The following is a 26,871-nucleotide window of genomic DNA, read 5'->3' on the forward strand; positions in this document are numbered from 1 at the left end:
CGGTACATTCTGGAGGGTTCCTCCACCCGCTACTTCCCAAGGTTTTCTGATTTCATTCTTTCTGCTGGCCCTTTTCCCTCACCCAATACCAGATCAGTTTCCCCTCTCTTCCACCTACCCCCTCTCCCTGTCCACTTTCCCTCCCTGGTCCCTCCCTCCCTACTTGTGATTGCTTTCTTCTCCCTCCCCATTGGGACTGAGGTGTCCTCACTTGGGCCCTTCAGCTTGTTGAAATTTTTGAGTTCTGTGGACTTATCTTGGGTATTTTTTTTCTAATAAAAGGGACCTATCATGACTGTCCCCCAACCCCGGAATAGCAAACAAGCAGCTCAAAGATTCAGATGCAGATATTTGCATCCAACCAAGGGACAGAATTCCTTGTGGTTGAATTAGGGAAAGGCTGAAAGAAGCTGAGGAGGAGGGTGACCCTGTAGGAGGACCAGCAGCCTCAATTAATCTGGACCCCCAAGATCTCTCAGACACTGGATCACCAACCAGGCAGCATATACCAGCTGATATGAGGCCCCAAACACATATACAGCAGAGGACTGCTGGGTCTGTGTTCAATCAGAGAAGATGCACCTAACCCTCAAGAGACTGGAGGCCCCAGGCAGTTTAGAGGTTAGGTGGGTGGGGGTTGGGGGGTGTGAACATCCTCATGGAGACATGGTGGGATTGGAGGTATGGGATGTAGAACAGTTGGAGGGTAGATGGGTGTTGGACCCTGGTCCTGGAGAGTGTCCCGCGGCAGTCTCCTGGATGGTGGCAGGGTGTGAGTGGGGAGGGGAGATTGCCTGCCCCTACCGCTGCTTCTGGCGTCCGTCAGTCGTTGCTGGCCAATCTTCTCCAGGTGTTGCCCCTGCTTCTCCGAGCTGAACTGGTCCTGGCTCTGGCCAGGCCGATAAGGAGCCGACTAGCTGACAGAAAGGCAGCCGGGCGTTCCAGGCAGGCTCCAGGGTACAGCTCTCTGTTTAGCCGTTGAATGCCGGCTAGGTAGCGGGGAGCCCAGCGGGCTCTAAAGTATTACAGTTCTTAAGCCGGGGAGCGCCGGCCAGGTAGCAGAGAAGGGCAGCGGCGGGTCAACGACGGAAGGAAGTTCTCAGACACCTGGATGGTTCTAGTGTGCGCTTTACTTCTCAATTAAGCTCAATATATACAGTTTGGGGTGGGTGAAGGTTTTAGCAGCAGGTAACCTCATTGGCTTAGTCTGAGGTTTTGGGGATGCCTCATATGCATGTGAGGAGAGCCTGGGGCACCATTCCTACATGACCCGATGGTCGTAGACCTCTCAACCTCTCTGAGGGAGGGTCTGTGAAGTGGTAAAGGGCGGAAGCTGAGAGAGCCAGGGGGCCAGGAACAGAGCCAAACGGCCTACCATCCCTCAAAGGGTCTCCAGGGTTCGAAGCTCGTTCAACCAGACACCTGGTTGTCTCTTAGCTCAGTACCCTACAGATGGGATGGGGAATAAAATCTGGAATGTAAATAAGTAAATAAATAAATAGAAAATAAAAATTTAAAAAATCTATGTCTGAAAATAATTTAATATTTGAAGCTCAATGATTCTATTTCTAGGCTTTCTTACTGCTTGTCTTTCCTGTTCAATTGCTTGGTTTGGCTGCTATCTTATTTGTGCCAGCACCCATGTTAAAATATTTGTTTTAGAAATACCTTGACACCTTAGATAGCATTACTTTCTTTTCTAGAGTATTTTTTGCTGCATCTGCCAGAAGCCTGAGAAAACCAGCAATGTGGGATTACATTAGTTAGTAGTAAGAGAAAGATAGTCTGACTTACTAAAATGGCTCAGAGCTGAGTTTCAATCTACATGAAAGCTGTTTTACTCTTACTCCACTCTAAGTCTTTTTTTTTCAGAGCTGAGGACTGAACCCAGGGCCTTGTGCTTGCTAGGCAAGCGCTCTACCACTGAGCTAAATCCCCAACCCCACCACTTTAAGTCTTAAGGTGTTACTGTCTAAGGTTTAAATTTTATGTCTAAGTATTTTGCCAGAGCTTGTACCATCACTTGAGTGCTTAATCATCAACTGTCTGGGACAGTGCACCAAATCCAGAAATTATTTTAGGTGGACTCATCTCTATAAATTCTATTGATATTGCACTTTTCCTATTTTTAGCCCTTTTACAACTTACTCCTGCATGTATTTCTCAAGTTTATGGGGATACAAATTAAAAGAAACTAAGAGAGGGTTTGGTGGGATGCTGGCTCAGCAGTTAAGAACACTTACTGATTTTGCAGAGGATCTAGATTTGGTCCTCATAATCAAAGGGCAGCTGACCATCATCTGTAATTCCACCTTCAGGGTCTGATGCCCTCTTCTGTTGTTACCAGCCCTGCATGTGGTACAGATAAATATAAAAAGGCAAAACTCACATAAAATCAAAAGAATAATAATACAATCTTTAAGAAAAATAACTTGGAATACATTACCTTGTTCTGTTCTCTCCTGCCTCCCGAGTCCAACTTTAAGGATGGAAGCTCTATGGGATATTTCAGCAATGAATGGTGGGATAAATTTTGTCCAATTATAAGCAATGGCTTTGGCTTGTAAAAAAATTACTAAATTTTGGAGACCCAGTCTTTATATTCCTATGAATGTTCTATTTTTTTTTAAATTTCTACATGTAGTATTAAAATTTCCAATTGGTATGTCACAGGAATCAACCATTTTGAATGGACATGTGATCAATCAGTGGGGATGCTTATTACTTACAACTTATTTATTAAATATTCCATTTTAAAATTTAATTTAAATTTCATATGTTCAAAATGTCATGTTCTGTTCTGTATACACATTGTAGAGTGATTATATGAAGCTAACTGACATAGAGCCTCATACACTTGTTTTCTGTAGGTATAACATTTTAAAAATATTTTTAGTAATTTGAAAATAGACAGTATATTGTTATTAACTATGAGTATAATTCTTTGCAATTTCAGAAATTTACTCTCCCTCTCTAACTGAAAGTTAGTACTCTCGGTCAACATTTCTCCTTTCACTGGCTCCTCCCCACCTAGGACATTATAACCATCATTCTCATTTTGCTGGTATTTTTTTCTTGAAATTTAAGTGTGCAATAATAAATTGAAATACGAAATAAGCCAGATAGAAAAGCAAATACTGCAGCATCTGATTTATATTTGGAATTTTAAAATGTTAACCATTTTATAGAGTTTCCTATGGCTACTTCATCTAAAATTCTATCCTTCTCCAGACCCTAGTGCTCCTTATCTTTTCAATTTTACCACCACAATCTTATCCTTTTCTAGTATTAGCTATCATTTGCTTTTATAAAGTATATTTGTTTTTATTGTCAGCATTATGTCACCAAAATTTAGGCTCTATGCAAAGTAGAAACTTTTTTATTACTTACTATAATTGCATAGTAAATATTTTAAGTGGTTGGATGGTACTAACTAACACATCAGTCAACATTCATTTAAATGGGGAAAAAAAAACCTCGTCAATTATTTTTAATTAAAAACAGTTTACTGCAGGAAATCACGGCGGCACAAAAACATTGCCTAGATTCTAGGCAATTTCTTTAGGCCCAGAAAAATAAGCTAGAGGTTAGTATCCCAGTAAGATTCTCAAATCAGTACTGTCAATCTGGTTCATTATGGGTCAATGATAACTCTAATTCATTAAAAAAAAATACAGAGAGGAGTAGATAATCAAGTCATTAAAGTTGACTTGAAGAGCATATCTCTAATCCAAAGACAATTTTTTTCTATTATCATTACAACTGTTTCCTAATAGTCTCAGAAGTCATGATCTTGATTGGATGCTGGGATGTTACTACAATAAAACATACAGTTTCTAGATCTGTTTTTTGTTGTTTAACAATGGCCAAAGTGGAGAGATGATATTGCTACTTTATTTAAATTTTTCCAGTTTGCATTCAGAATCTTTGAATCTTTGTATCCTTGCATCTATAATACACCAGACGATGTAGATAGTGTCAATTCATTGTATATACTACCAAATGAACAATGTGTTCTTATTGAAATATCTCGTGCGAAATGGAGAACTTATTATGCAGAGCTAGTATAAAGAATGCCTTGTCTCCATTAAATTGCTTTAACAAGTCAGGAAAATACTTTATGCAGAAATGTCTCTCTTATTCTCACCATTGCAGAAACAGAGTTGCAACCAGCTGATAGCAATTGCACTTCCCCCGCCTATATCTGAAAGTGATTACTTGGTATCTGATGCATCTTAAGAAGCAAGATCAGCAGAAGGAATAGTCCTTGTGAAAAGATTTTTACTATTAGCATTGTTTATAGATAATGGGACATGATGATAATAAACAAAAAAAAAGACTTCTAGTAATTTTTATTGTTGATTTTTCACTTTGAAAATTTTCATTTGTTAGCATATATTAATTGTACACAGATGTGTAGCATTTCCATGAATAAAATGTACTTTAATCATATTATACTTTCTTTTTAAAATTTGTGGTCTTTTAAAGTATTGTTGCATACATATATCCATCCCTTGGGCTGGGGAGATGGCCCAGTGGTTAGAATGATTGTTATGTAAGTATGAAGATCAGAATTCAGATCCCCAGAACCCAGACAACTTCCTAGGGTACCTGGAGACCTTCTTGAAATTCCATGCTTGGAATCCATAAATTCTAGAGCATGCTGATAATCAATTGTAGCCATTTTGGACAGCTCTGGCCTCTACTGAGAGACTCTGCCTCCCTGAATAAGGTAGAAGAGTGACGGAGGATGACTTAGGCCATCAATTTCATGTCCCCATATGCACACACACATGTGGGCCTACATACAGGCAAACATGAATACACATACATGTACAACACACACACACACACGAAAAATATATCCTTTTTGTCTTTACTTGGGATAATTGTTCTGACATCTTAACATCAACACAATATGACTTGTTAGTATTATTAGGTTATAAGTTCTTTTCATTTTTATTATTGTGAGGCAGTGTCACTCTGGCTGGACTGGAACTTGCAGTGTAGAACCAACTGGCACTGACTATGGCATTCTTTCTGCCTCTGCCTCCTCAGTGGTAGGATTACATGTGTGAAGTTATTGTGCACATGGTTAGGATAATATATTTTTATGTTTCTCCTTAGGTAAACTGTAGAAAGCAGAATTTAATATAAAAGAAATAAGGTGCGGAGTTAGAGAAGTGATGCACACAGATGTAGAAAAGGATTCTCAACTATACCGGTACATTAACCAAAACTAGTGAACTTGGTCCCAGACCTCTAGGCCACATAACCACACATTTCAATTCACTTACTGTGGAAGGATCCATAAATAGCATGATTTAGCAAGTTTACTAGCAATTCTAATGTACTAGGATGCACTGTCAAATGCTGCTTTTGGACTTGTGCAGAACCTCTGAGCTATGTTTTAAGCTTCAAGTATGGTGGTAAACAGGATAAAGAAAACATTGTGTTGTGCTTTGAATGACCAAAACCTCCCAGCCTTTGACCCATGATAAAGAACAGAGCTACAAGAAAGTTCTTATACCATGGGCATCAATAAAGGCTTCAAATCAGATATTGTTGAGAAAACAGCTTTTAGTGAGAGACAAGTAACTATGACACCCATTTTGGAAAGATTTGCAAATATATGAATTCTGACAACATTCTGAGGTTACATAGCACATGGTCCAGGTGACAGAGTCAACTAAATCAATAGTATCCCTAGTTGCTTAGGACATATGGAACTCTGATGGGTTCAGGGTTTTGAATTTGTCTTTGGCCTTAACTATTAGATGTCCCTTAGCAGAAATATCAACAGAAAAGGAAAAACTTAAAACCTAGACAAATTCCAATGCTCACAGGACAAGATTAAATTAATCTGGAATGGAATCCCAGGGAGTTGGTATTTTATGTTTTTGTTTTGTTTCATCTTTACCAACTTGCTACTCAAGGTCACAATGTATAAATGAGTTTGAAAGCAAGTAAACTAGATGTCCCTATAAGGATTATTAAATGGCTTTTCTAATTGACTCTAATTCCTCCTATATTCTATGAGCATCAGAAAATTCTATCTATCTATCTATCTATCTATCTATCTATCTATCACAAAATGAGCTGAGGCGAAGCTTAGATAGTTGTTTTTCTCAGGGTCATCCAACTCAGTATTATATAGTCATACATACAGAAGTAGTATTGGGACTGCTAGTTTTCCCATCCATGGCTTTTGAATCTAATTCTATATAATTTTGTTTGCAAATGACTATGCCTATTAACTCATTATTGAAAATGAGTTACATATGTACACATATATACATACATACATTTGTATTACATAGTCATACATATAGAGTTAGTACTGGGACTATTAGTATTCCAGTCCATAACTTTTCTATGATTTCCATGATTTCTAGCTCTCTATATTTTTTGTAAGTGACCACACCTATTATCTTGTTACTGAAAATGCATTCACTATTTTTTAATGGTTTGGGGGGGGGGAGGCAAGGTGTGGGGAAGAGCATTAAAGATATTAAAGGCAGGTATAAACCTGGTTGGTTGATGAGCTTCAGGGGAGTACTTAGGTCTCAGGCTCTAAAGGACAGATATATCTGGGGGAACAGAGTTAAGAATGTTACCAAGGGAATCTCCCTGAGAGTTGAGTTTACTGATAAGGTCTTTATCTGAGGATCAAAGAAGGGACCTCCCAAGCCCTCAAGTGAGAACTAAAGGGACTGAAACTAGTCTAAGTATTTTAGGTGATGGATATGCTAATTAGTGTGACTTAGTAATTCTCTCTCTCTCTCTCTCTCTCTCTCTCTCTCTCTCTCCATTTATTGATTTTATGTGCATGGGTGTTTTGCGTGCATGCTTGTCTGTGCATCAAATATATTCAGTACTCATGAAAGCTTGAAGAGGGTGTCTGAGCCCCTGGAACTGGAGTTACATAAACTGCCATGTGGTTGCTGGGAATTGAACCAGGGAATTCTGGAAGAGCACCCAGTGCTCTTAACCATTCAGCCACCTCTTCAGCCATTGTTTACTTTTAAAAAATGCTAGAGACACAGTTACTCTGTTCTACATCCAATGTGATATAGCTTGTTATCTGCACATCTTAGATGTGTGTTTGATCTTACAAAAGCAGAAGAGTTATGGCAGGGATAAGACTTTAGAGGTTGTAAATACTAAGATTACACCTATAAGAAAGCCCAATAATCCCTAAAGAAATCAAAAGTTTTTAAAAGACCTTTAATTTTTTTCCCATATAAGAAAATTCTTACTTTGGGTTTCCTTTGTTTTCCTCCTCCCCAGTATTAACCCATCTTTCAGAATATGTTCCTTTTAGTAGAAAATTGGATGGAGTATAGTGCATTTGCTGGTTCTAAAAGGGGTGCTTTGTGTGGCTTTGGAGCTGAACATTCCTGGGCTCTCCTTGAGGATTATGGCAAGAGTCTTCATTAACATTCAGTTGTGGTACTAGTGTACATAATTTTGAAAAGCAGTTTGTCACTGCAGCACCTTCATAGTCTCCAAAGAAAAACTCATGATCTGAGGTTGGCACAAAGGGAAGGTCAAATATGAAAGGTTAGAGCCATGAAAAGTTTAGATGCATAGGTGGCTGGAGGGAAGCATGAGGGCCCATGTGAGCTGACTCCCTAGGTGGCATGGGGTAGTCAAGGGGCAGACTAAGTTCAAAAGGAAATAAGAGTAGAATTCAGTTGACCATTTTGCCAATGGTTTCCTCACCTGTGCAGCCCCTGTGACACATCAGTTGGTACTTTCGAGATGGGAAAAGAAGGCCATGACTCTTCATGCTCTATTCCTACCCCAGCCTAGAAGAGCAAGGAGAGAAAGAAAACAAACCACGTTAAGGGGTTGAATACACAACTCCCACCAGACCCCTGATTCAGCAGATTCACTGATTCTTACCCTTGCCACCTTTTTACACCTAAGTAGATGTGAAGTGAGAATGCTGTGCTCACCAAGGTCCTTAGGACACTAGGAGTAAAATGTATGACAGAACTGGAGCAAGTAGAGAGGGAGATGTGAAGGTTATCTAATAGTGAGTTAAATTTTCTATAACCACAAAAGCATTAGAATGTAAAATTAAAATATAACACATTTAGATGTTTAAATTCTTCCAACAACTGCCACTTTCCATTATTTTAAATAAACTCTATTATTTAAAACATCGCAAAAAATACCAAAACAAATGAAAACACCAGGCACAGAAATTAACCAGACCTAATATCCATATGTTTCTGAGCTTCTTCTGTGTCATTAGAATAGCTATTCTGAAGTGGTGAGTCTGTATTGGAGTCCACACTTTCACTAGCGAATATATTTTTTATTCACCTATCCACATGCCCCCCAAAGCTAGGGCAGGGTTAGAAATAGAAGAACAAAATTCCCTTTATATTCGTTTATAACTCATATCCATTACTTGCCTTCAAATCATGAAAATAAAAAGACATTGCAAAAGACATGTGCATTTAAATGATTTTCAAGCAACTGCTATATTCTTGAGAAATCATTTCTTATTATGTCATTGTATTAATGTTAAGTTTCACTATTCTCATTTGATCTATAGTCTGCAATGTTGACATTTCTCTTTTCATTTAGACCTAAGCCTATCTTGAATAAAGACTGCCATCTGTGTCATATTAGCAGTGGCTGTGAAATGAATTATTTTGCACTAGTAGCTAATATGAGACCAGAATATGGAAATAAAGCTAGCTTTAAAAATTCAATTTGTAGCACATATTTATGAATAATTTATGTGTCCTTACTTTATAATGTAATAATTAATATACCATTGATTTATTTTTTAAAGTTAAAATATGTTTAATGACACCATTCTATGCATTTAAAATTAAAATATAAATCAAAGTTATCATTAGATATAATTTCACCTTCTTGTATATATCAAAGTCCCTGGATTATCTTATGTGAATGCTTCTAACCTCTTAATTCTGCTAAAAGAGATGGCTATAAGAAGTGATATGATAAATGTTTTAAAGCGTCACATTTTATGTCATAATCTTGACAAGAGTAGTGAAAGATGATGTAAAGTGGCAAAGGTTCTAAATGCTAAATAAAAAAGTATTAGCAGTCTTACATAAAGTTTTGGCATGTGATTTTATATATATATATATATATATATATATATATATATATATATATGTGTGTGTGTGTGTGTGTGTGTGTGTGTGTGTGTGTGTGTGTGTGTGTGTGTTTATTGACACATTATTATTGAATAATTTAGACAAAATTCAAAGTCGATATTGATTTTGTTGACTTAGAATGAATTCCTTTGATCCCTAATGTTTCTGGAACTTGTGAGTATGACAAAAAAGTGCTAGAAATAGATTTAAGCACTGGAGATGACATGAGGTGACATGAGGTGACAGACCCAGAGGATCTGAGAATGAATGTCTCCATCAACTCGTCATGGAGTGGCAATACTAGGAAGAGAAAATAGAATGTTAAGATTTAAATCCATATTTCTGTGATAGTGTATTTTATGTTAACCCAGCACTTTACAAAGTATGTCTCATTATTATTTTTAGCTTATCAATGGTGTTATAATAGTAACTAGTTGGTATTTATCTCGAAGGCATTTAGTGCTTTGCAGGAACTTTTTTCTTGTCAGGTGACAATATTCATCGCAATTTCAAGGGGAAAAAACCAGTGATACCAAATGAGGAACAGCTGAATAACAGAAGTACGGTTTTAAAAACAACAACAGAGAGACGGCTCAGACTTTCTGCTTCTACTCTGGTATGTTGTGCACGAAGCTTTGTTGCTTTGCTTCGATGTCATGTGTGTGATCTAAAACACCTAGCATGCAATGAAAGCCCAACAAAGTGAAATTTTAGTTTTTGAAAGTTAATTAGTGATATTTTTGATAAGTGCGAGCTTTCTTTGGTACCTTCACAGGAAGTAAATAAAGCACACCTAGACCTCTGAGATGTTGTCTCATATCTGGGGTTGGTATAGAGCTGGCTGTTGGGGGGCTTAGTTTTTCTCAGAGGCTTTTAATGGCTCTTGATGTTTTGAAGTTTCACTGCCCAAAGTAGAGACTTTTAGAAACTGACTAAGGACTTGAAAAGTTTTAAAAAGATCTTTCTCTTTAAATTTCAAACAGATTATAAGGCCATCTGTTTATGACATGAAGTGATAAAGCCACCCTGGGTGTTTGTTCTTGTTCTGTAATAATGCTTCTTAAGAAACAATGATTCTTAGTGAAGAAAATAATGTTGTGGATAATGAAGCATTCTTTTAAAGCTTAATAAAAATTCGCATGCATGAGGCATTTTTCAAACACTCACAGAACATTATATACTTGACAGTAAATTGATTTTTTGAGGATACTTAAAATAGTTTCTGATAATGTAGAACAACAAAGGTTCTTTCACTTTTTTGTCTTGTGACCCCTCTTTATGCCTGAGAAATTTTCATGTGAGCCTGGATATCTATGTATTAAAAATAGACTTGTTTCTATCAAATATTTGCTTATAATAAGAAAAAATAAAGCAGTTCTTTGGCATACATACAGTTTTGCCATTTATTAAAGATTAAGTCAAATTTGCATAATAAGGAGATGGGTGTACTTATTTATCTTTACACAAATAGTTAAATTATAGGGGCTGGATCTAGACTATGTAACAGAAAGTCTACCAAACATGGGAGTCCTCTTCTCTGGTTGTTGGCCAGGGGATTCCAAGAGACTCCCAAAACAATATAGGCTATTGTTCCCCTTAGTTGTCTCCCAGAAGTTGAAGGTAAATTCCCGTTCTTGAAAATATGACAGACTTTTGATGCAGGACTCAGGATCTGACACAAATGCCCCTCCCTGGGGACTAGCTTTCATAGTTAAAGAAGGAGTTATGTAAGTTGCCAGAGGAGGAAACACAGCAACAGTCTGACTCAGCTGTGATGTCTGTGAAACTAGCTATGAAAGAACATAGCTGGATATTCCTAAAGTTGCAACAGTAGCACTTACATTTTGGTGGAAAACTTACAGTTATCTAATTGGACTTTAAAACCTGTTCCACCGTGGGAAAATCATGCCTAGTACTATTAGACATAGCCAACCACTGTGGTTAGTGAGGTGACCTTAGAGCAGTGATTATCAACCTTCCTGATGCTGCAACCATTTAATATAGTTCCTCATGTTATGGAGACTCCCAACCATAAGATAATTTTTGTAGCTACTTTATAGTTGTTATTAATTTTATTAACATTGTTATTAATGTTAGTCATTTTTCTACTGTTAAGAATTGTAAATATCTGTGGTTTTTCATGGTCTTAGGTGACCTCTGTGAAAAGGTTGTTCAATCCCCAAAAGAGTCTTAGAGTAACATAGAGGAGGAGAACCTACTACAGATACTTATCTAAACTAGTATAAGTTTCAACTGCACTCTGAATCTTTATCCTCATGCCCACAGATAAGTGTATCACTCACCTTTATGGAAAGCTACAACTAGTCTAAATGCACAGAACAGATGATTGTGGATTGCCCAGCTCTGGTTGGTACATTTTCAACACAATCCCCACACATAAAGCTCAGGGATTATAAGAGCCAAGTCTTCTGTGAGACTTGTCTGTCTCTTAACATTGACAGGGGAACTCCTGTCATAATATTCACCAATATGGCTACTTAAAGAAGACCTGAACAGTGACTAAACCAATAGACACACTAAATTGGAAGGAGGAAATTTCAAGTGGCCCTTCCCCTAGACAAAGAACTACAGGCAACTAAGGAATGCTGAGAAAGGGAGAGTTAGCCTTTCCCAGGAGATGAGTTATTGGTTATCCAATAAATAGCAAGTGCTCAGCCTTGAAAACATATGCATACAAGCAAAACATTAAACAAAACCTACTGGTTGTGTTTACATATTTGTGTGTGTGTGTGTGTGTGTGTGTGTGTGTGTGTGTACATGTATGTGTAACAAAGAAGCCATGAATTTGAGAGGGAAAGGGAAGTGGGGTCATGGGAGGGATTGAAGGTGGGTAATAATGTAATTATATTATTATACTTTAATTTAAAATTGCAAATGAAAAAAGATTTTTAAAAAATTTAAATTAAGAAGTTATTTTAATTAAGTAGTTAAGGGCATGTAACTTCCAGAGGGCCAGAGTTTGGTTTTCTGTATCCACAATTGGAGGCTCACAAATGCTTATAGTTCCAGATTCAGAGAATTTGCCACCTTTGGCCTCCTCAGACACCCCTACTCACTTGCACCTACTACCTGCTACATTGCACATAATAAAATTAATAAAAAAGACTTTTATAAAGAATGAAAGGTTTCTGAATATCTGTTATTGCAGGATGTAGAGCATCTTCAACATTTTTTTTTCAGATTTGATAGATATTTTAATTTTATAAACGTCTGTATTGAAAATGTCACTTTGCATAAATATGTAGTACAAAATGGCAAAGTATGTTTAGGGCCTCTTACGAAATTGTTGGAAATTCTGTCCTAATTCTAAGCCAAAGTTAATTTAACAATTTTTTTTTTATAAAACTCAAGTCAGCAACATAAATAGTGTGAACTACTCATACACGTGTTATATTTTCAGTGCCAAGGCTGCAGTAATTCTATGTGATATAATACAAGTTAAAAACTGCCAGAAGCATCTCTGATATATTATACATTTGATTTTGATTTTAATTTTAGTTGCTGTGCATCTAGAAACCTTTAGCTATCGCCAAAACTTTCAGGACTCCCCCATTCAGTTATGAGACTCCCCATTGTGCTGTGACCTGCAGTTTAAGAAGCTGGGGCCTAGAAGATGCCACACAGTCACACAGGCTTTCAGAGCATCTTGAAAAAGAGCAGTTTTCCTTGTGCCACAAATGAGCTGAAGTGACAGCTGATGGTTTAAACTGCCAGGATTTTGTGTGCATGTTGCTCTAACAACACACAGCATTAATTAATTGCCTTATGGAGTTCACTTTCTTTCAAATTAGCCTCAACTTTTCGGTGTTTTAAAATCACTCATGTTGCAACCTAACCTGCAGCAATGCTGCTGGAATCCAATTGAAAGCATCACTCTATGTAGGCTATCAGCTACTAGTGTAGCAAAAACCATTTGTATCAGTTGCAACTTTGTTTCATAGTTCTGCCTTTTTTGCTCTTTGATTGAGATTTTCTTTTATTATAATGCAGAGAATTTTCTTCTTTCAATGATAAAAATCCCAAACTCCAATCAATTGATTTACAAAGCTATTTATAACTGACTTTAGCCATTCCGGCAAATGTGCTGATACTTAACTAATATGTGACTTTCCTTTGGCTAGGGCTTTCCTGGTGATTATAAAAATAAATAAATATTGACTTCCTTTCTTTGTGAGAGACATAGGGTTTTCAGTCTGAGGCTTATTTTTCTATTACTCTCTTCAGAAACCCGGGATGATGAAGAATTTCTTGCCTCAGTAAGGAGTAAACCAAAGATAAAAAGATTTAGCTGAGACTTAAGGAGAAATTTCCTGCCTGAAAATGTACATCATGGGCTCTTCTTTAAAACGAAACAATGGTACTTCAGGTCCATGTCTCCAACCTGCCCCATGGCCAGCCAAAGACTGACATGGCAGAGTGGAAAGCTTGCACAGTGCTTTACTGCTCTTTTGACTTTTGGCACACTGCTTGCTCGTTTTAGGCACAGGTAGGAAAATGAAAATGCTGAGGAGAGAAGAACATGTGTTATACAATGCATCTTTAAGATTCAGGGTTAGAGAGGTTAATATCTAAAAAAAAATTCCTCTGTCCCACTGACTCAACTATATTTTTCTCACATTTGAAGCTCTTCACAATTTTGTCCCAATCTACTTTTCCAGGCCTTTTTTCCCCTTTCAGGCCTTTCCATAGATGCAATGCCATAGCCACATTGGGCATGTCTCCCTTTCTCATAAAGTGCACCAATTATCTGTCATATAGACTTGCTGATTCTTACACTTTCTCAACTGCTCATTACTTCTTCCATTTTAAATCCTACCTCTTGCATTTAGTCACTGTCAAACTGGAAGTTTGTTCTTTGTTAGGCATGATCCTGTCTCAAGACCTTTGTACGTTCTATTAGTTCTGCCTGCAACATTTTGCACTAGATAAAGGATAAACTTCTTCCTACATTCTTTTTAAGATTCTTCTCAAGTTTTATACTGCCTCTAATGCATTCCTTGGGCAGCTTATTTCAAATTACATTTTTCTTGTCCTTCTCCATACCACCTATCCTGCTTTATGTTTTCTACAACAACATTTTATGCTGCTGCATTATAATATATATATATATATATATATATATATATATATATATATATAATCTACTTCAACCACCACACCAGAATTTCAATGCCATTTGAGCAAAAATTTTTTGTTTGTATATTTTAGTGCTGTATATCCAATGCATAAAAATCATGTCTGTCACATAGTGGGCTCGATCACTGAAAATTAAATAAGTTGATGTTACTTTCTCTGTATGAAATTCTTTCTCTTTATCTTAACATATATTTGAAGCCATCATATAATGCTACCTCTTCAATAAAGCCTTCTCTGGTTCCCCCTAACATTGTATTTCCTGGGACTGCTCTCACAACAAAACCTTGTTTGTAGAGAAGCTTCTGAATCCCTTATCTGTTCTGTGTTCATCTGTGAATATTAATTCTTTTGTGTATTATTTGTTGAGGAGCAACAGTAAGAGCTCCGTAGACTCCCATTTCTAATGGAACAAGCATATTCGGTAATGAAGACAAAAATAAATCTGGATATAGTCTTAAGGGTATATAGGCAAATTAAGAAATACATACTCAATACTAGGCAACTAAGGAATGCTGAGAGCAGGAGAAATAGTCTTCCCCAGGGAAGAGCACACCAACTGGTTATCCAATACTGAATAGTCAGCTTTGAGAAACTTGTGTTTATTTAGGAATATATACATGCATGTACACACATGTGAGCATAATTAAAGAAGAAATGACATAAGTTTGAAAGAGAACAAGGTGGGATACATGGAAGGAATTGTTGAGAGGAAATAAAATGGAAAATGATGTAATCGTAACATTAAAAGATTCACAATCAAGAAAGGTCTACTTATATTCAATGAAAAACATTAAATGTCTATGGCACTTGATCTGTGCTCTTTTTCTTTCCCTCAGCTTCTCTACTCAACCTCATAGACACCATCCTCTCTGTGGGTGTGGTAAAGGCAAGAGCTATCTCATCTTAGTTCTTATGAAGGTGGTCTTTTATTGGGAAGGAAAATCAGCCTGCTTTTCCTACCTAATCCTGGTTGAAGCTGAGGGTGCTAATTTCCAGCACCCATTCCTCCTGCCACCACTCAGAATTTACTCAAGATCAAGCACAGTAAAAATCCTGAGACTGTTGTTACTTCTACAATGGTTCCATATCACAAGAGTCAAACAAGCTAAGAAGAGCTACCATCTCTTCCCAGTGCCCAAAGTACTAGCTTTCCCCTTTTGTCCAAGGTGAAAGGTATAAGATCATAAATCCAAAGGTTTCACTGAAAAGAGTTTATTAAACAGCATGTGGGGAAGGTCAAGTTGAGGTTCTCGTGAAATAAAAGGAGATTTTTGTATGCACAAATAAGATGTTAGATTCTTTTAATTAATTAAGGAAAAGCAAGATGAAGGATAGGGTGGCTAGTTTATTTCAGAGATGCAAGGAAATATACACTTAACACTTTTAAAGTCAGAATGAACCTCAAAGATGTGCCACAAATCTAGTCCTGCCCACATTTAACTGGACTGAATTTTAAAGTAATTTGTCTAATGTCCATTATTGAAAATGACAGCAAATCATCCCTGACTGAATTGTAAGTTAAAGATTGAATTTCTGCATGTAATTTTAATTGTTGAGGTATTTTTAGCCTATATATTCCAATGAGGGAGGCAGCATACAGTAGTCAAACTACAAACTATAAATGAGACAAACTAAGTGCATGACCATTCCAAAATGTATATCATGAAAAAGATATAAATTTATGCAGCAATACTATGGCTAAATTTAAAGCAATTGTTCCCAAATCTGGTTGATTATTGAGATCCACAAATATTTATTAAGATATTTTCTCCCAGCGTCTTATGGGCAATACTCCAGTCCCTTTTACCAAAACAAATACTGTGAGTCTTTCATTTTTCTTTTTTGTCTTCCTTCTTTCTTTCTTTCCTCCCTTCCTTCCTTCCTTCCTTCCTTCCTTCCTTCCTTCCTTCCTTCCTTCCTTCCTTCCTTCATTGCTCCTTGCCCTCCTCCTCTTCTTCCTCTTTCTGCTGATGTTAATGTGATTTTTTTAACCAACCTTGGACCTAGTCCATGGAATAATGCTATCCACATTTGGAGTTGGCCTTCTAACCTTAGTTATTCCAATCTAAAAACCCATTTATGGACATCCCTAGAAGTTTGCCTTTTAGGTGAGTTAGATGCTGTCTGACTGACAATCCTAGCTTTCACAGGGGAACATGCATATTTAGGTCACAGCACTTGTTAACTGAGTAGCACTTTCTGTTATTTGGAGCTTCAGTGCACTTGGCATACCTTTCCAACTATACCTTTCCTCTACTTTCTTTGTTTTGGAGAGTTCAAATATTTTCCTAATTGTTTGTTCTCCTTTTATTGAAAATTGACTTTTCTCATACAAGACTGAATTCTAGGAATTTTATTTTTAAATTACCATTTGTTCTTGAACATCTATATAATGTATTTGACTGTATACACCTTCATCACCCTATCTTACCTTCCACTGAACACTGTACCATTTTTCTCAGTACTAGGGATTGAACACAGGTGCTTACACATGCTAGGCAAGTGTCTTCCTACTGAGATATATCCCCAGGTCTCCAGTTTTAATTTCATTTTCAGACTGGGTCTTTCTAAATTGCCCAGGCTATCTCATTAAAAAAAAAAATCCCGTGTCTTTTTGAGAATTTTTGTACATGTATACAACAAAATGCAGTATATCCTGTTACTGTGTAGTCATTTCTGCCTCATGCATTTCTGCCTCACAAGTATTTGAGACTATGGCCCACACTACCAAGAGTTGCTTGTTCCCAATTTCTTATGTGTTGATATATTGTCATGTGCACTGCACTTATTTAAACATAAATTCTTTATAAAATTAATTTAAATTACTTTCGAAGGGGTAATGCATTGCATGATTTCAAGTAGTAAAAGGACAGGAATATTTTAAAATGTTTTCAGAGATTTTCTATGAAAATCTAATGGTATGGCATTACCGTTTCTCCCTCCTGTCTTTGTCCAGTGTTGAAATCTTCTCAAAGATAAAATAAAATTAATTTCATGTGTATTCTCCAGGCAAATACAGATATGCATTATTTTCATCCTATTCAATTTTTTAAAACCCAAATGGAAGCACCATATGCATGTTGTTCTGCAACTCATACTAACACTATTTTTTTTAACATTTCCATATAAGAACACAATTGCCTCTTTCAACTTAAAAGCTTCATAGCATTTCATCATATGGATGGCCCAATGTTAAGCTTAGCAGTGGATTGCACTGTGTGGATTTGATCAAATGAAGCACTTGTTAAATATAAAAATATGAATATAATTAATGCTCCTACATGTAAAATCAATTGCACTAGTTACTGCTATACCATACCTTCTACTTGAACCAAGATCTACCTAGTTGGATGGTAGAAGCGCAAGATTATATCTGCTCATATAGTTTGGTTAAACAAACTCCCATGGTGGCCTCTGCGGAGTGGAAAGTGCTCAAAATCATAAAAGAAAGGGCATAAATGTGAAATTATTCAGTGAGTATATGAAAAACGTACCAAAATATACAGTGGAACATGAATGTGTCTCTCTTGCTTATTACCTATCACCTTCTCTTATAAAAACCTGCAGTTGCCTGTTCTTGTGTGTTCACCTGGAAATACCTTTGTATCTATGACTCCGCATGTATCTGTAACTTCAGTAGACACTGGCACATTGTTCTCCAATGTGATTTCCCCCATTTTAAACTCCAGCTGGCTGAGTGAAACAATCTATTTGTTCTTGTGATTGTATACACTGTTAATACTTTTCCATTATAGTTTAAGCTGCATTAAAAAAAAATCTATATATCCTAAGTTGGTCCTAAAATTTTGGTAGTGTTTATTTTTCTCCTTTGCCTGTTTTTCTCTTTAAATGTGATATCATCATCATCATCATCATCGGTATGTGTGTTAGGGTGTGTGCACTTTCATGTATGCCTGTGTATCATGGCATGTGTTTGATCAGAGGACAACTTGTGGAGTTGATTTTCTCCTTCTACCTTTATCTGGGTTCTGGGTATCAAACAGAGGCAGGCTCGGATAGCAAGCCTCTTTACTTACTCTCACTGGCCCTGACTATTTTTCTGTTGGATTGATTTTCACAAATTGATTTGTAAGAGCACTTTATATATTTATAAAATACTGTTCTTTGAAATGTCCTACCCCCCCCCCCCACATTATAGTTTCTATTTTCCATCTTGTTTATAGGGGGGTTTTGTGTGTGTGTTTTCAGAAAGGATTTATTTGCTTGTAGTAATTTGGTACTTAAGGAAACCTAATATTGAGATTTCTATACAAAAGATCTAGGATATTGTATTAGGAATACTTTAACAAGATTCCTAACCAATAATTTAGACCATCAACTGGTTTCAGAACAAAATGAATTAAAATCAAGCATGTAATGTACTTTAGATGTATTAGATATGTAAAAAATACTCTCTTCTCTGTGAGACAATAAATTTGTCGTGGTAGAAGTACATTTCAACATACCTAAAAAAAGTTAGTTATACCCATTCTTAACATTTTAAAGGTGTTTGCCTCACTGGATGGTAGCCAGCTCTTCTCCACATCAATCAGTGAGTAGCCAAGGTTTGGAGACATCTGGAAGGTCCATGGTTTTGTTTTTTTTTTTTTAATTAGGAAGATTATGAATGTATTCTATTGAGGCAGGAGGATTGTTCTGTTAGTTTAGTGGTGACAGTTGCATTGTATTCACCATGCCTATCCTCTCCCTTTTTCTGGTTCCATATTCCTGATTCACTTGAGATTACATAGTCTAAACATTACTGAGACTAGAAGGATTGGCTAAACAAGCAGCCATCTTTATTGGGCATCAACAACCTCTTTCCCATTCGGAGGAAATCCACCACTCTGCCAGAGTTTTAAACTGCCAATTGTGGAAAGTCTTCTTAAAGTCTCTGGTAAAGGGTGATGTTACATAAGACAGTAAGGTTAGTCAGATTTAAGACATTTTTTGAGACTTAAATACCAGCCCTCATCAAAAGAGAAAGTACTGAAGGAATGGTAGTCATTAAAAAAAAAGAGTATACTTTGCTAGGTACAGAAGGTATAGCATGTGATATATAAACAGGTACAAGTTGTTAAAGTTGTGTAATACTGGGTATAGAAAGTTGATAAGAAGTTAGTCAGTGAGATGACCACATTTATATTTTGTTTGTTTGTTTGTTTATTTTTTTAAACAGAGATTTACTATGTAAGGCAGGCTGACCTTGAACTCATGGTAATTCTGCTGTCTTAGGCCCTCCAGTACCAGGACTTCAGGCATGGTGCCTACCATGCTTAGATCTTTGTTTTGTTTTAAATGTAAAGTCTTTCTACTTTATGATTTGCTGAGGGATAACACTGTCCAGTACTGTGAATGAGTTCCATCACTCCTACGTACTTGATTCAAATATCAGTGAAGGCTCTTGTGGCTTAGCCATATGTTCTCACCTAGGACATCTCAGCCAATCATCTAAGGCCCAGAGCCCGAGGACTGACACTATATGGAAGATCAGTGTGTGTGCACCTGACCTAACCAAGAGATAATAGTTCTGGAAATGAGGTTCTTCTACTGTGGACCCCACCCTGTATGCATTGCTTGCTGATGGTCTGACAGGTGGTTGGAACCAAGCCTTATGAACATCAGTAACAGTGATGTAGGCCCAGCAGCAGATGGCTTGACATGGAGATGAAGGTTGCTGCCGGGCAAGCACGTAGGGAAGTTTTCAGGAGCATTGTAACAAAGGACAAAAGAGAAACAGCTGGCCACTCGTGTCTAGGGGATGTGTTTTATGTGAAAACAATCATTAACAAACCAGAAACAGAAATTGTAGGGCATCTCCCCTGTTTCAAAAGCACCTCCTCCCGACAAGCATGCACATAAACAACAAAACCCAGGGAGACCATCTTGGTACTGCCAATTGCTGCCTGCCTAGAAGGACTTTGCTTTCCTGGTGACTTCTCGAAATTTCCTAATTTAACTCCGGTTGTCCAAAGAATATGTCATTAGCTGGGGCTTTGTGAGATACAGTAAGAAGAATGATCCACATGGGGAAGAGGAGTACAAGAGTGGACTTGGTGAAAGAGGAAGACTAACTTCAACCACGCAAAAGCTTTAGCTGACTGTACTCTGATAGCGGGTCAGGCAAAGAAAGCCAACTAGAAAGGCGTGGATGTGCTCTGCGGCAAAGGCATGCCAAGTGCTTGCCCCCCTCCTGGTCCTTGTTTCTGTCTCCCCTGCTAGCTGGCTTTCTGGGGCTAATACAGAGCACTGGAGCAGCCTCGGGAGAAACAGCTGGAGAAAGTGCACCGAAAGATAAAATTAATAGGAGCTCAGTGTAGCAGCAAATTCTAGCGCACGGCGCTCAGCTGACCCGTTAAATGAGCAATCCTGTTAAGTACGTTAATCAGCGCTGTATCGAGGGCCCGTGGGAATGCTGCAGTAGATACTTAGGGTAGAAACTGTGCACTCTGCACGGCTGCGGTCTGGATCCTGCAGGTTCTTGGGTAAATAGTCTCTCTGCTTTTCCGTTTAAGAGAGGGGTTTGGGAGCTGCCTGGCATCGGAGAGCAGGTGTTCAGGAGCACCGCTACTGAGCCTCAAGTTTAAGGAGGAGTCTCTGGGTCCAGCTGTGAGAGCATCCCAACTTCCCGAAATGTTACCTACCTGCCCTAAGGCCCGGGAGGAGTGAAAAACTGGAGAATTCAGGATCTTTAACACAGACGGGGTTGGAAGAGTTCTCTTGCGTTCTGGGAAGCTTAATTATAACTAAAATTAGATAACCTGGCAACCTTAGTCTTTAAAAAAACCTTAAGTTCTGCCTTAGGCCGGCAGGGAACCTGGCAGGTGCATAGCCGGATGGACTAGCTATCTTGTTCAGTGGCTGGAACTGGGGACCAGAAAAGCTGAAAGAAAAAAAAAAAACAACTTTGCGTTCCTGACTTTCCACACCTGCACTGAGCTGAACACTCTCCTCATCCCTTTATGGCAGCCTAGTATGGCAAGGACACTAGACGGCGCTGCAGCGACACGCTTCCCTTCTCGGGGGGCGGAGGGGGGTGCTGTAAGAAAAGCGCGTTTTTAAACCAGGGGATGGGGGACTTAGGGTTGGCAGCTTCTCCCCTCCACTCTTCCTCATTCGGTCTCCACTCTTAGAGCTTCCAAATCCAAAGGGGGTGTGAAAGAGGAGGAGGAGCAGCAGCAGCCCTTTGCCGTGATGCGCCAGAGTGGTCCTTCTCTAATTCGCACCTCCTGGTTGCAGTCAGTCAGCCAGGAGGCACCAAACTGTTAGCAACGAAGCCCAGGCTTTGGGTGACTTCCACTAACTACCCTCTCACTTCCCTACTCCAGGCATATTTTGGAGGCGCCAGCGACAGTGGCAGGATGTGAGAGGAGCGCAGAGCTTACTCCTCGCACTCCTCTCTTTTGAGGGCTGGGGGGGGGGGGGGGGCAGTGGCTTCTGCGCACCCGGCTGGAGGGCTTCGGGAAGCGCTGGAGTGGCTGGCGCAGGAGGGAGGCGGGCGAGCGGGGGGGTTCACGCCAGGCTGCCTGCACCGCAGCCTGGCCGAGCCGGTGGCTCCACTGCTTTCTGGAGCTAGCGTGTCCCGCGAGCGGTGGTAGAACCGCTGACTGGGGTGCCCCGCGTCCTGCGTCCCGCGTCCCAGCGTGGCGCGCACCGTTCGGCGTGAACCAGGTGCGGCTGGAAGGAGGCAGCACCAAAGCTAACTCGCTCCGAAGAATCTTGGAGGCGGGCACCTTCGAGAATCCAGTCACTGAACTGAGAAGTGGGACCTGCCATTCTAACTAAAGGGTCTAATGATTTAGAAACCCTCCTATAACCTGTCCCCTCTCCGGTTCATTCCGAAGTCCACGGAAGCGTCACTGAACTCCAGGAATCTTCTGAACTTCCCAGGTATCCTCTCTGGCTAAGGACTGGGAGTGGAGTGAACCTGGTGGGAGACTTTGCTTCAGAGGCTTGGGAGACACGGTCTTCCAACCGCCTCCTCCATCCCACTCATCTCTGGACAGCTTTACCGGCTGCCCTGGAAGCCAAAGCCTGCGCTCTTCTGAACTCTGCTCTTCATCTCGCCCTGGACATGGAACTACACGCCTGAAATCTGCTGGACCTTGCTGGTTGCTTTGCAAGACTCAGGTAAGGCAAACTCGACTCTCGGGACAGATATTTGGATTTTGTGTATAGACATTCTCAGGGGCATCTGGGAAGATAAGGGCATATAGAAGCTCTAATTGTCCTGCACCGTGGGGTTTCCCCACTTGGAAACTAGCCAGTTTCTTTTTTTTCTCTTTAAGTCTTCATTGAAAGTTTAGGACCAGGGGCTTCTTGCTTGTAGGAGCCTGCTTGGTGTGTCAGGTAGGGGCGAGCCTGAGCTTTGTATTTTTCCAGTAAGGTATTTGTGGTCTGCCAGTGACTCGCGGCTTTGCAGCCTGAAACGCAATTTCCCACTGGGTGCTTCTCACTTTTTATTTTGCCTGTGGCCAGGAGAGCAACCCAAGAAGGATGGGGTTCAGATGATTGCCCGGTAGAGCAGCAGAGGTTTCCCAATATGGGATCCTGTGTCTGGGTAGTCCTGTGGAACACCGGACTGGAGAGAGTGCTGGTGACCCAGGGCCATTTCTGTCTGCCCTTACAACCCAAAGGGCTAGTCCTGCACACCACCAGACACTCTTCATCCCGAGGGGGTGTGGGAAACAATCACCCCTGCCCCTTTTGAGGAGTGTTTTCCAGGTTATATGAACCTTTCCTTTCTGTTCCTTGGGGGTAAAGATGGCCCATTATCACGTTGCCCTTCAGATTCCTTGTGAGGGAATCTCAGAAAGGGAGTTTAGATAGAGCAACCCTCAAATGGCTTGATTTGAATCTCCAGAGCTGAACAAACAGCTTGATGCTACTACCACACAGGGTGGTTAAAGATTAAAAGAAGAATAAGAGGAAGAAGAAGGAAAGAAAACTCTTTGACAGAGGGACTTGGAAAACTAAGTGTTACATTTCTCTGCTCCAATGTTTTTTGTTTTGTTTTGTTTTGTTTTTGTCCCTGCAGCTACCCCTGCCCAATGTAAGGGACTCAGGTATAGACATTAGTAGACAAGTATTTAAAAGACTCATCTCTCCCAGCTAAAGTTGCCATTGGTGTAAAGTACATCTGGGCTGAAACCCTGGGAAAGGGATCTGTTTAAGATGATTTTGATGGTGAATGGGAGGCATCACCTGCCCATCACTGACATATTCAACCACAGATTGTATAGTTTCAAGGAGTAATGTTCCTTTTCTAATCAGGGAAAGCATGCGATCAAGACAGATCCAAAGAAGGGAGAGAGGAAAGACATGTTCTTGAATATTTGCAAGTTTCTTGAGCAATATACAGGTCAGGAAGAGTACCTCAGCTAAATAGTTGCTGAAAAGGAGGAAATTAGACAGGTGTAGGAGATTGGGGTCCATTTAAACCACTGAAACTCCTATATCCCCACTCTACTGTGGTAGGCACAGCCTGCCCCTGACAATTTCAGCGTTGTAATAGTGATAATGCTGTTTGCTAGCTGGCTCTGCTTACAGGGTCATAGACACTTTGCTTTTAGCTTTCCTTCTTGTCATGTGCTTCCGAACACAGTACTTCTTCCCCTGCTCCTGATGGAAATCAGGCAATTAACAGTGGACCTAGGGAGCTGGAATGCCTAGGTGCCTCAGACTCTAAGCTTTAGCCAGACTTGTCCAGCAGCCTCTTCTGCTGCCTCCACCAACTCTGTTATCTGGCTATATCGCTGTCACACAGCTCAGTGGCTGGACCTGAAGCAGTGGCTAAGGCTAGGCTCGGCTCTGAGCTGCTGGCTTACTGTAAAAACTTTGCAATCTGCCGGCTGCCCTGGGCTAAACAGCCTGAATTTACCAGGCTGGAAGCAGATTTAAATCGAAAGCATTTAAATGCGGGTTAAAAGGCTGCTGCATCAAAGGCTCCTGGCTCACCCACTCCAACCACTTTCCCTCCCTTTCTGCAGGCTGAGGCCATTGGAGTTGTCTTTGAGATACTTAGCTGTGGGTGGCTATGTTTTTGCCCCACAGACTGGGGCCAGGCAATAGAGCATTATGCTTGGAATTTGAATAACTTTGTGAGACAGCTGCCCTGAGATTGAACAATGGAATATTTTCAGTTTCTGAGGGCCCTTACAGAAGCTAAAACAATCCCGAGGATGGGGTTCCAGGGAACCTGGGTATCTGGCCAGTGGCCTTTGAAGGTTTACCAAATAGTGACCGGAGCCATAGCTACTCAAATGAATGCAAGGTTCTTGTTCACCAACAACAGGAAATGAAGCTTGAACACATATGCATTGTTTCCTAATGTCAACTGATGCTCCGACTACTTGAGAACCAGCCTGAGTTACTCACCTGACATATGTATCCACAGGTGTAAAACCAAATAATGTTTTATTTAGCTTTAAGAGGCACATTGTGATGGACTTGGCATTCTGAAAATAGTGAATCATAAAATGACAATTCCAGTCTTGTTTAAGGCAATAAACGTTATTTTATTTAAAATGTTGGATTGCATTTAGGGAAGTGGCTCGGTGCAAAAATTTGCTATTTGGTAAAAAAAAAAAAAAAAAAAAAGGGAGGGGGGCTGGGAAAGGAAAAGGAGTCGAATGTGATTGAAATGATCATAAACACTTCAGTAAAATGGAATTTAAGCTCACATCTGTTCCTTAACAGAAACGTGTGGTGATCTGAATCGATTCCACCACAGTTGTAGCAGTCTGAGAGTACTCCTTAAGGGGAAATGCATTCTGTTTCTTATATCTGGGTATTTATATAACTGTGCTAGTAAGGATCACATGAGGGTCAGTTAGAAGGAATGAACACACAGCCTTCATTTGACAAGTGCCATATGCTTCTTGGTGGAAAGACATTGTAATAAAGTCGACATATTATTAAACACTCCACAGGTTGAGCTCTTTAGAAATACAATGCAAAAGTAAGAAAAATCTGGATCATCCTTTAAGTGTGAGCTAACAGGATTTCTTCAGTCAAGTTTCTATCCATCACTGTTAAAACATATTCTCTGTTCTAATGAACCTGGTTTTGACCACCTTCTTAAGTCACATATCCTCTTAAATCTCTTATCTTCAAAGTTGCTGTATCTTGCATGATTTAAGTTTCTGTTTACCTGATTTGTTTTGTTATTTGGGTATCCTATAAGCATATAAAATATTAAGTCATTTCTTGACATATATAGTAGATTAATTCTAAGACATCAAGTATACCAAAATTCATGGATATTCATGGCCCTTATATGAAATGGTATAATATATTTGCCTATAACTTGTATATATTCTTCCATATATTTTAAGTCATCTCCAGGTTGCTTATATCTAATATAGTGTCAGTGCTATATAATAATTATACTAAATTGTTTTAGGGAATGGTGGCATACACACACACACACACACACACACACACACACACACACACATATATATATATATATATATATATATATATATATATATATATGACAAATGTAGAACCTGTGGATATGGAAGACAAACTGAAATCAAACACTTAATTTAATGTCTTCTTTCAAGTAAACCCTTGTTTTTGTCTGCTTCTATTAATGATTCTATTATTCCTTATTCTCAGGGCTTGTGATCTTATTCATTTGTGAGTCTTACTGTGTTCTCCATCCATTCTTGCTTCTTTACATCTTTTCTTAATAAATAAATTAATTAAATATTATATCTTTTAAATCACTGTGACAGTAACATCATCTTCCTTTTGTGTAAGTATTGTTCTCAATTTGTTTTCTTTGTTCTGGTTTACTTGGATGTGTGTCAACATAAGAAACATCTAGCCCATTATACATTTTAATGAATTTTTAACCTTTATGCTTGCTGTATTTGGTTTATGCTCTATTAATGACCTTCCTCTTTTCTGTACCTTGCTTAATGTTTAAATAAATTCACAAAGTGGGTAACATTTATAAGTTGTAAAACTCAAAATTATTTTTTCATTTCCTTTTTAATTTATTTTTTATTGGATATTTTATTTACATATCAGATGTAATCCCCTTTCCCCATTCCCCCCACCCACCCAGGAACCTCCTATCCCATCCCCCCTCCTCCTGCTTCTGTGAGGACTTGCACCTACCCACCCTCCCACTCCCACCTCCCCACCCACAAATTCCCTGACACTGGGGCATCCAGCCTTCACTGGACCAAGGATCTCCTCTCCTATCTATGCCTGACAATGCCATCCTCCCCTACATATACAGCTGGAGGCTCACAACCAAAAACTCTATATTATTATTACCACATATGTATGATTGCTCTGGAATCATATGCTCAGATGATGGTGAGCTGATAAAATGTTCTTTCCTTATTAGCTATGAAGCCAAGTCTAAATTATTTGACCGATACCTAAGGCCTTTTGAGTTCAGCCTCACTCTACTTTAGTAAGTCTCATCTCTCTGTTTTTCTGCATTTATGGAGATCTAGAGCAGACACTTATCATCTCACGTGACCTTTCCTACTCCTCCTCTGTGCTTCCTATATTATTCTTTCATTCTTCATTTTCCTCTCTGATCTAC

The 26,871-nt window shown here is 39.1% G+C and overlaps 1 protein-coding gene across 1 annotated transcript in view; it reads left to right on the plus strand.

Moving 5' to 3' along the window:
* The first annotated feature begins 21,836 nt into the window (after window positions 1–21,836).
* The window catches only part of Il1rapl2 (interleukin 1 receptor accessory protein like 2), a 1,120,259-nt gene continuing 1,115,224 nt past the window's right edge, over window positions 21,837–26,871 (plus strand). The window contains exon 1 of the mRNA XM_034486219.2: window positions 21,837–22,430. The gene's annotated coding sequence lies outside the window, so the exon portion shown is untranslated. The remainder of the gene's footprint in view (window positions 22,431–26,871) is intronic.

This window comes from Arvicanthis niloticus, chromosome X (genome assembly GCF_011762505.2).
Source record: "Arvicanthis niloticus isolate mArvNil1 chromosome X, mArvNil1.pat.X, whole genome shotgun sequence".
Lineage (NCBI taxonomy): Eukaryota > Metazoa > Chordata > Mammalia > Rodentia > Muridae > Arvicanthis > Arvicanthis niloticus.